This window comes from Orbicella faveolata, unplaced genomic scaffold, assembly GCF_042242905.1.
Source record: "Orbicella faveolata isolate gen_17 unplaced genomic scaffold, um_ofav_v1 contig_12, whole genome shotgun sequence".
NCBI lineage: Eukaryota > Metazoa > Cnidaria > Anthozoa > Scleractinia > Merulinidae > Orbicella > Orbicella faveolata.
In genome coordinates this window covers 36,328,692-36,337,136 of record NW_028301539.1, presented here as the reverse complement: position 1 = coordinate 36,337,136, position 8,445 = coordinate 36,328,692, and the positions used below count along the sequence as shown (strand labels likewise).

At 38.1% G+C, this 8,445-nt stretch overlaps 1 long non-coding RNA gene across 1 annotated transcript; it reads right to left on the bottom strand.

The window, feature by feature from the left end:
* Positions 1–2,997: 2,997 nt before the first annotated feature.
* On the bottom strand, positions 2,998–8,172 carry LOC149117627 (uncharacterized). The gene is made up of 2 exons (XR_016205713.1): positions 7,810–8,172; positions 2,998–4,956 (listed from the first exon to the last, which is right to left on the bottom strand). It is a non-coding gene; the product is annotated as an uncharacterized LOC149117627 (long non-coding RNA).
* Positions 8,173–8,445: the final 273 nt, after the last annotated feature.

The following is an 8,445-nucleotide window of genomic DNA, read 5'->3' as shown; positions in this document are numbered from 1 at the left end:
TAAAGTGAACTGGGGCTATATTTCGGCCCAGAAGCTCCAAAGTGAACGTTCAAAGAGTTTGGCTTTGTCCATTTCACTGAAAACCAAAGCTATCAGGAATTAGTTTAGAGTGCCCGGGAATGGGAATTATCTCCCAAGTTCCGGGAATTCGAGCCGAAGTAGCCCAAAAACACAATGCGCGTAAGGCGGTCTCGGCTACTCTTTCAGTCTTAAAGTGAACTGGGGCTATATTTCGGCCCAGAAGCTCCAAAGTGAACGTTCAAAGAGTTTGGCTTTGTCCATTTCACTGAAAACCAAAGCTATCAGGAATTAGTTTAGAGTGCCCGGGAATGGGAATTATCTCCCAAGTTCCGGGAATTCGAGCCGAAGTAGCCCAAAATCACGATGCGCGTAAGGCGGTGTCGGCTAGTCATTCAGTCTTAAAGTGAAGTAGGGCTATGCTTCGGCCCAGAAGCTCAAAAGTGAGCGTTCAAAAAGTTGTGCTGTGTCCATTTCTCTGCAAACTAAGGCAATCAGGAGTTAGTTTAGAGTCCCCGGTACCGGAAAATATCCCCCATTTCCCGGGAAATCGAGCCAAAGTTGGTCAAAATCACGATGCGCGTAAGGCGTTCCCGGTTACTCTTTCATTCTTAAAGTGAACTGGGGCAATATTTCCGCCCAGAGGCTCGAAAGTGAGCGTTCAAAAATTTGTGCTGTGTCCATTTCACTCAAGAGCAAGGCCATCAGGAGTTACTTTAGAGTCCGCGGGACTGGAAAATATGCTCCAAGTTCCGGGAAATCGAGCTGAAGTTGGTCAAAATTACGATGGGCGTAAGGCGGTCTCGGCTACTCTTTCACTCTTAAAGTGAAGTGGAGCTATATTTCGGCCCAGAAGCTCAAAAGTGAGCGTTCAAAAAGTTTTGCTGTGTCCATTTTACTGCAGACCAAGGACGTCGGGAGTCAGTTTAGAGTCCCCGGGACTGGAAAATATCCCCCAAGTTCCGGGAAATTTAACCGAAGTTGGTCAAAATCACGACGCGCGTACGGCGGTCTCGGCTACTCTTTGAGTGTTAAAGTGAAGTGGGGCAATATATCGGCCCAGAAGCTCGAAACTGAGTGTTTTAAAATTTTCGCTGTGTCCATTTCACTGCAAAACAAGGCCATCACAACTTAGTTTAGCGTCCAAGGGACTGGAAATATCCCCCAAGTTACGGCAAATCCACCCGAAGTTAGTCAAAATCACGATGCGCTTAAGGGGATCTCGGCTACTCTTTCAGTCTTAAGGTAAAGTGGGCTTAGATTTAACTCCAGAAGCTCGAAAGTAAGGGTTCAAAACTTTTTGTCTCTATTTCACTCACATCTTAGACAATCAGGAGTGAGTTTAGAGACTTTGGGACTGGAAAATATCTCCCAAGTTTCGCCAGATCGAGCCGAAGATCCTCAAAAAGATAATGCGTGTAAGGCGCTCCCGCCTACTCTTTCAGTCTTAAAAAGAAGTAGGGCTATATTTCGGCCCAGAAGCTCGAAAGTGACACTTTAAAAAGATACGCCTTCTGCATTTAACTGCAAACCAAGGCCAACAGGAGTTAGTTTAAAGTCCCCCGGACTGGAAAATATCCCCCAAGTTCCGGGAAATCGAGCTGAACTTGGTCAAAATCACGATGCGCGTAGGGCGGTCTCGGCTACTATTTCAGTCTTAAAGTGAAATACGGCTGTATTTCGGCCCAGAAGCTCGAAACTGACCGTTCAAAAAGTTTTCCTGCGTCCATTTCACTGCAAACCAAGGCAATCAGGAGTTAGTTTAGAGTCCCCGGAACTTGAAAATATCGCCAAAATTCTAGAAAATCGAGCGGAAGTTGCTCAAAATCACGATGCGCGTGAGGCGGTCTCGCCTACTCTTTCAGTCTTAAAGTGAAGTTGGGCTATATTTCATCCCAGAAGCTCGAAAATAAGGCTTCAAAAAGTTTTACTGTGTTCATTTCACTGCAAACCAAGGCAATCAGGACACTGGAAAAGTTGAAAATTTACAGAGTATGTAAATAACATGTAATTAGCATGTAAATAATCAAAAAGAGACTGTAAAGAATAATTTACATGATTTTTCCCCTTTTACATGTTTTGGAGGTTTCATGTAAAAAACATGTAAATATTTTAAGTGAAACATGTAAATGATGAAGAAAACACTGTAAATGTTTCAAAGCAAAGGGCTAAGATCATGTAAATAACATGTAAACCGTTCCTGCAAATACTGTAAATAGCCTGTAAATTTCTTGTGATTCTACCTGGAAACCCGTAAATAACATGTAAATTTAATACAGGGAGGCTGCCATAATACTGTAAATAACATGTAAATAAAAAAGGGGAGGCTGTAAACAACATGTAAATAAAAAAAAGGGAGGCTGTAAATAACATGGAAAATGAAAACAGGAGCCTGTAAATAACGTGTAAATCAAAAAAGGGAGCCTGTAAATAACATGTAAATCGAAAAAGGGAGCCTGTAAATAACGTGTAAATCGAAAAAGGGAGTCTGTAAATAACATGGAAATCAAAAAAGGAGCCCATAAAGAACATGTAAATCGAAAAAGGGAGCTTGTAAATAACATGTAAATCAATAAAGGGAGCCTGTAACATGTAAATCGAAAAAGGGAGCCTGTAAATAACATGTGAATCGAAAAAGGGAGCCTGTAAATAACATGTAAATGTGAAAAGAGAGCCTGTAGATAACATGGAAATCGAAAAAGGGAGCCTGTAAATAACATAAAATCGAAAAACGGAGCCCGTAAATAATATGGAAATGGAAAAAGGGAGCCTGTAAATAACATGGAAATCGAAAAAGGGAACCTGTAAATAACCTGTAAATTGAAAAGGGGAGCCTGCAAATAACCTGTAAATTGAAAAAGGGAGCCTGTAAATTACCTGGAAATGGAAAAAGGGAGCCTGTAAATAACATGGAAATCGAAAAAGGGAGGCAGAAACCCTGTACGATAAATGACTTGTAAATAATAACTTGAAGAAAAATGCATGGAATGTAGTTTTATTGTAATCAAATCTGTTGACCTTAATTATAATAGTAGAAAATATGCAAATTTATACAGAATCAGAAATTTATTGCAATCAGAACAAACTCAGTAAAATTCAAATAGTTTTTATATGCCATGACTAAGGTTTACAATGTATACATTGCAATAAATAAAACATGTTTTCTTTTCTATCTATCCATAACAAGAGTCACGAGTTAAATGTAATTTTGTGCATGGCCAAAATATTCTAAAATACCATGACTGAGCCCCTTTAACCGAATTCAAGCACTTTTCAAGAAGACTACTAAAATTCAAGACCTTTTCAAGATTGTGCGAAACCATGTCATATTCAGCTCTATTTAATTCATAAATAATAAAATGATTAAGAACTATACTGTTGTCAGCTACAACTAGTAAAAATTTTGCAATTTAGGTGTATTACTAAATTAAAATTGTTTGCGAATGGATACCTGTCTTAAATATATACTAAATCCACAAAGTCAAATGTAACATAATGATAATACCTTTGTCATAAAATGAATGAATAAACTGTTTTTTCTTACTAAGTAATTCATGTAGGATTAAATTAGCCTTAATAATTATCATGAAAAATGGGGGAGGCACGATGGCCTCGTAGTTACATGTAGTGCGCTCAACTCCTGATCGAACGATCCGGGTTCAAGCCCTAGGCGGGTACATTCTGTTGTGTTGTTGGGCAACACACTTAACTCTCAGTGCCTCTCCACCCAGGTGTATAAGTGGGTACCAGCGAATTTAATGGTGGGGTAACCCTGCAATGGACTGGCATCTCATCCAGGGGGAGTAGAAATAGTCCTAGTCGCTTCCTGCTACAGAAAGCGGGATGAGCTCCAGCCTGTTGGGCCACGTGGCTCGTACGCAGACTTTACCTTTACCTTATTATGAAAATTACTGCAATTTAAGTGTGAAGTATTGATCAACTTTTTTTCATAGAGTGAATTGTTCTGTTGAAATAACAGAAAATAGGGAGAAAAAACATTTACCACAAGATAGAGATTGACATTTTAAATTCATCATAAAAACATTCATGCCAAAGGAATACTACTTTACATAACATAAAACAAGGCTTCTGACATCTTTTAGGCTATGTTTACAAAGCCACAGTTTCCATCTTTTTCCAAAACTGTACGGAATCCAAACAGTACAAACATTTTGGACCCCTGACAAAACATTCACTGTAAACAATATTCAAAATTTTACTTTTTCTTTTTGTGATAAAAAAACTGTACTGTAAAAAAAATTCATAGGGTCCGGTTGAAATTGAAAGGCCTATCTAGTACCATAGTTCCCATAACACATCATAAGTTAATAAATTATTGTTCTGGTACTACATGTATGTAAACATAGCCTTAAATCTTTTTATGATGAAATCTTATAGCTGCTGTATTGAACAATAAGTATCAACCTAGCAATCTAAGATATTTAAATTTGATGCTAATTCACTAACACAGGTACAGTGTAGGTGATACTTCAAAGCATTAAAAAATAATGTTTAAAGTGGTTGAATTTATGCCAGAAAGCTGCCAGAGCATATCAAAGTGTTGAAGGTCACCATGTTAGACTGTAATGCACCAGGGGCCCATTTCTCGAAGGTCCCAAAAAGTTTTTGCACCCAGAAAGCCATGCCAAAATCTGAAATCTTACGCTTACAGAGCTGTTTTAATTGCTTATTCTCAATATGAACAGAGGTTTCCTTCACACAAGAAGTTTCAGGCATATACAGCTCTTAGTTTTTAGACACAGCTCAATTAAAGATGGCTTTGTGGGCCCGAAAAGTTTCCAGGACCTTCAAGAAATGGGCCTTGGACCCCTTATAGAGTCATAAGTACTGTAGACTTCTCAGTGGCTGATTTTTTTCTGATCAAGCATCAATGCCAAGGAATATGCATGTATTGACCACTCTCAATTTTACTTCATCCTACAAGTAACATAAAACATTTCGTTAAATAAGTTATGTCTGAGTATGAATCAGTAAATTCTGTGTATGACATCAATCAGTGAATTTTACACTGGAGTTATTATTTTGTTTCTTATCATTCCAATTTATACTGTGACCTTTGAAATCGGACTGTAGCCGGTCATGTTGACTAGCCAAAGTAATTTTAGCTCGGTCATGTCTCCTTTCCGACTGGTCAGGATATTTACGCAAAAATCAAGTACATGTAATGTGAGCCAAATTAAACCCACAAATATAGTTTGTTTGTTCCAGTCACTGCTAGACCATTTAAAAATTGACTTAATATTTCTCCAAACGGATTTAACCCGAGTCACTCAAATGGCATTCCTATCGATCTTGAACGCATGAACAAACAGCAAGCGAATGGTCTTTAGCCGTTCGAACAGATACATGTATGCATAGGTATATGTTTTCATTAGAGGTCATAATAAAAAAGAGATTAAAAACTCTCAGATTTACAGTTGGGGATTTGATTGTTTATTCAAGAATGAACAACATGACCATCTCAACATGACATGACTGGTCAACATGACTGGCGAGTGAAGTTTTTGGCCAGTCAAGTCACCATTCTGGCCAGACATTGCCCGTTGACCGGCCATTATTTTGAGTCCTGAATACTCATCAGTCAAACAGATCTTACATCTACATCTGTGGCTACTGTGTGACAAAAACTTTGCATCTCTGATTGGAAGGCACTGAATGTCAGAGGATGTAGAAGAACTAAACTCAAAATGTGTGACAGTAAATATTCAATGTTCACTATCATCTACATTGTAATATTCATGAACAATAAATCAAACTCCTATCAAACAATGTTTAAATAATAAGTCAAGTTATTTGCAGGCACAATTTGATTGTTTCTTACGCGCACTTAGGCTCTATCGGTGGACAAAGGTACAGCTGATATCATAAATGTTTGTTTTTGTTTCCTTGTTATGTATTACGAAGCAGATAGATTCTATGTTGTCGCGCATCTGTTCGGTAATAGATCACAAAAGACATCAAAATGTGGTAAGAACATCAGTGACACACGCCTGAAAAATTCACAGATTCTGCGACACACTCTGGTAATGGAAATGCGAATATTTTTTGTTTTTACCAAATTTTGGTGTTATCTGTGATCTACTCAGGGCAGGAAAAACCCAGGTCTGATTTCCTTAGCCAAGTAAATTTTGCTCTTGGGCAAGTGAAAATAGAAGTTCAGTGGCCTGGTGGCAAGTGAAATTACAATGTAGCCTCAGTAGTCTTGTGAGTCTGACTAAAAATGCCAGCTTGATAAATGATAATTTCCAGTCATTCCATTTCAAAACTTAAGACCTAAAGATTAGTTAATTATTAGGTTGAAAGCAAGAATTAGTTAGGAATCCGAGCGTACTTCATTCGCATTTGTCCTCTGATTTCCTTACTGGCCACCACACTGGCAACTAATATTTAAATGGGGGCAAGTGAAAACTGAAATTGACTGGCCCACTGGGCAAGTGACTTACAATTTTTTTTCCTGCCCTGCTACAGATGAATGAACAGATGCATGACACATGAAACCTACATGTATTTGGTAAGAGCCCAATTTCGTACAAGTAAAATGTACAGCTGTAATGGGGCTCTAAAGTGCTGTCTGGTCATCCCAGGGTAAGGCAATCGATTGAAATGATCCATAAATTGATATAAATCAATAAATTGAAATTAATGTAAGTGTTATCAGTGCTATCAATCAATTGAAAGAAATTCATACTCACATGCTAGAGAAGTTTCAAGTTATTGATTTGATTTTACCAAATTTATCAGTCAGTAGAGAATCAATTGAAAGTTGGCCTCTCTTTGTTAGTTCACATAAACTGTAGAAAAATTGTGTCCCTCAACACAAGGTTTGATTGTAACTTTTTTATGTAGATTTCAAAGGCACTACCAAAGACCCTCAAAACATAGTCCCTGATACATGTATGCCAGCAAAATATTCTGCTTACAAGATACAATGTTATGTTTTTATGCAATTGTATTCATGATTTCATATTTCACTTTATATCTTTTGTTCATTTCTTTCTTATTAAATGTTGCTTAAAAGATAAGCTAGTATCAGCAAAATTGATAATGCTTATTGAAAATTTGATCACAATCGATTACTCATGGCAAATCCTTTTATTGATTTCTGATATCATTGACTAATTCCTATTGATTGTTCTGAAATAATCGACTGACTATACCGTGTCGTCCAAGACAAGTAGATTTTCCTGCCTGGGCAAGTTACTCTTCCTTTTTTTTCAAGTCCTATGTAGTTTTCATGACAGTTTGAGGTACATGTATACCTCTTTATAAAGTATCGTAGTGTTTTTTTTGTGAAAGAAAATTTCACAACGTTTAACTTACTATCAGCACCAGTGGGTGCAATGTCCATGTACAGTTGTGTAGCATATTGTAACTTGCATGTAGGTACAACTGTAGACACTTGAGTAACTTCAGAATACTTGCACTAGCATAAGAGAAATTTCTCTGCTGAAGATGGCACATTACATTTTAGCTTACTAGCATTCACATCAGAGGGCAACATAACCTTACAAGAGAATGCATCAGAAGGAATCATAAGGTGCATATAAGCCAATAACAAATGTCGCATGCTCTTACTCGGTTATCGAGAACAGATAATAACAGATAATAAATCTCTTTATGCACGGCAGGTAAACATCAACAAAGTCGATTCCACAAGCAATGTAACTTCTCCTTGATAATGACACATTCACAACCAAAGGCAAAACGAAATGTATACGTATCTTGACGTTACTTTACTCTACTCGTTCAATTTATACAAAACTTGCTTACCTGTTGTTGTTGTTGCCTGTAATCGCTATCTTTAGCTTCTGGGTAACGGAAAACTTTGCCTTGAAACTGTGCACGATGACGAAGCGAAGGTAGAGTGGATTTTGGCCCGCTAAAACAGAGCCCGAGTTCGATGCAAGTTCTAACGAACTGCCAAACATGGCGGGAGAACCGAGAGGACCTGGTACCTAACATGAAGACCGCTGATTCCTGTTTGTTGGAGATCGGGCATTCACAAGGCTGGTATGCTCTTACAAAGGGACTGGGATAACAGTGACGGCAATGAAAGCACAGAACGGTAGAAATCACCAAAAAAAACAAAACAAAACAAAAGAAAAAAGAAAAACAAAATGTCATTTTGGGTTGCGAAAAAAAGTCAGCTATCATTTTCGGAAAGGCGATAAGTCCTAACGTTTTCGGGAAATGGACGAAAAAGCCCTAATAAGTACGAGATACTCAAGCTCCTCTAGAATAACCGAACAGCCAATTTTTTTTTTGCGCAACCTAAAATTAACCTACAGAGCTTTGAAAGTACACAAGATAGCCTAAAACAACGCTTCAAAGCATTCGAGAGAAAACGGTCGTTGGGCCGGCCGTGTCCCTTATGGTTCCCTGCCTAACCTAACTCGCGTCAGTTCA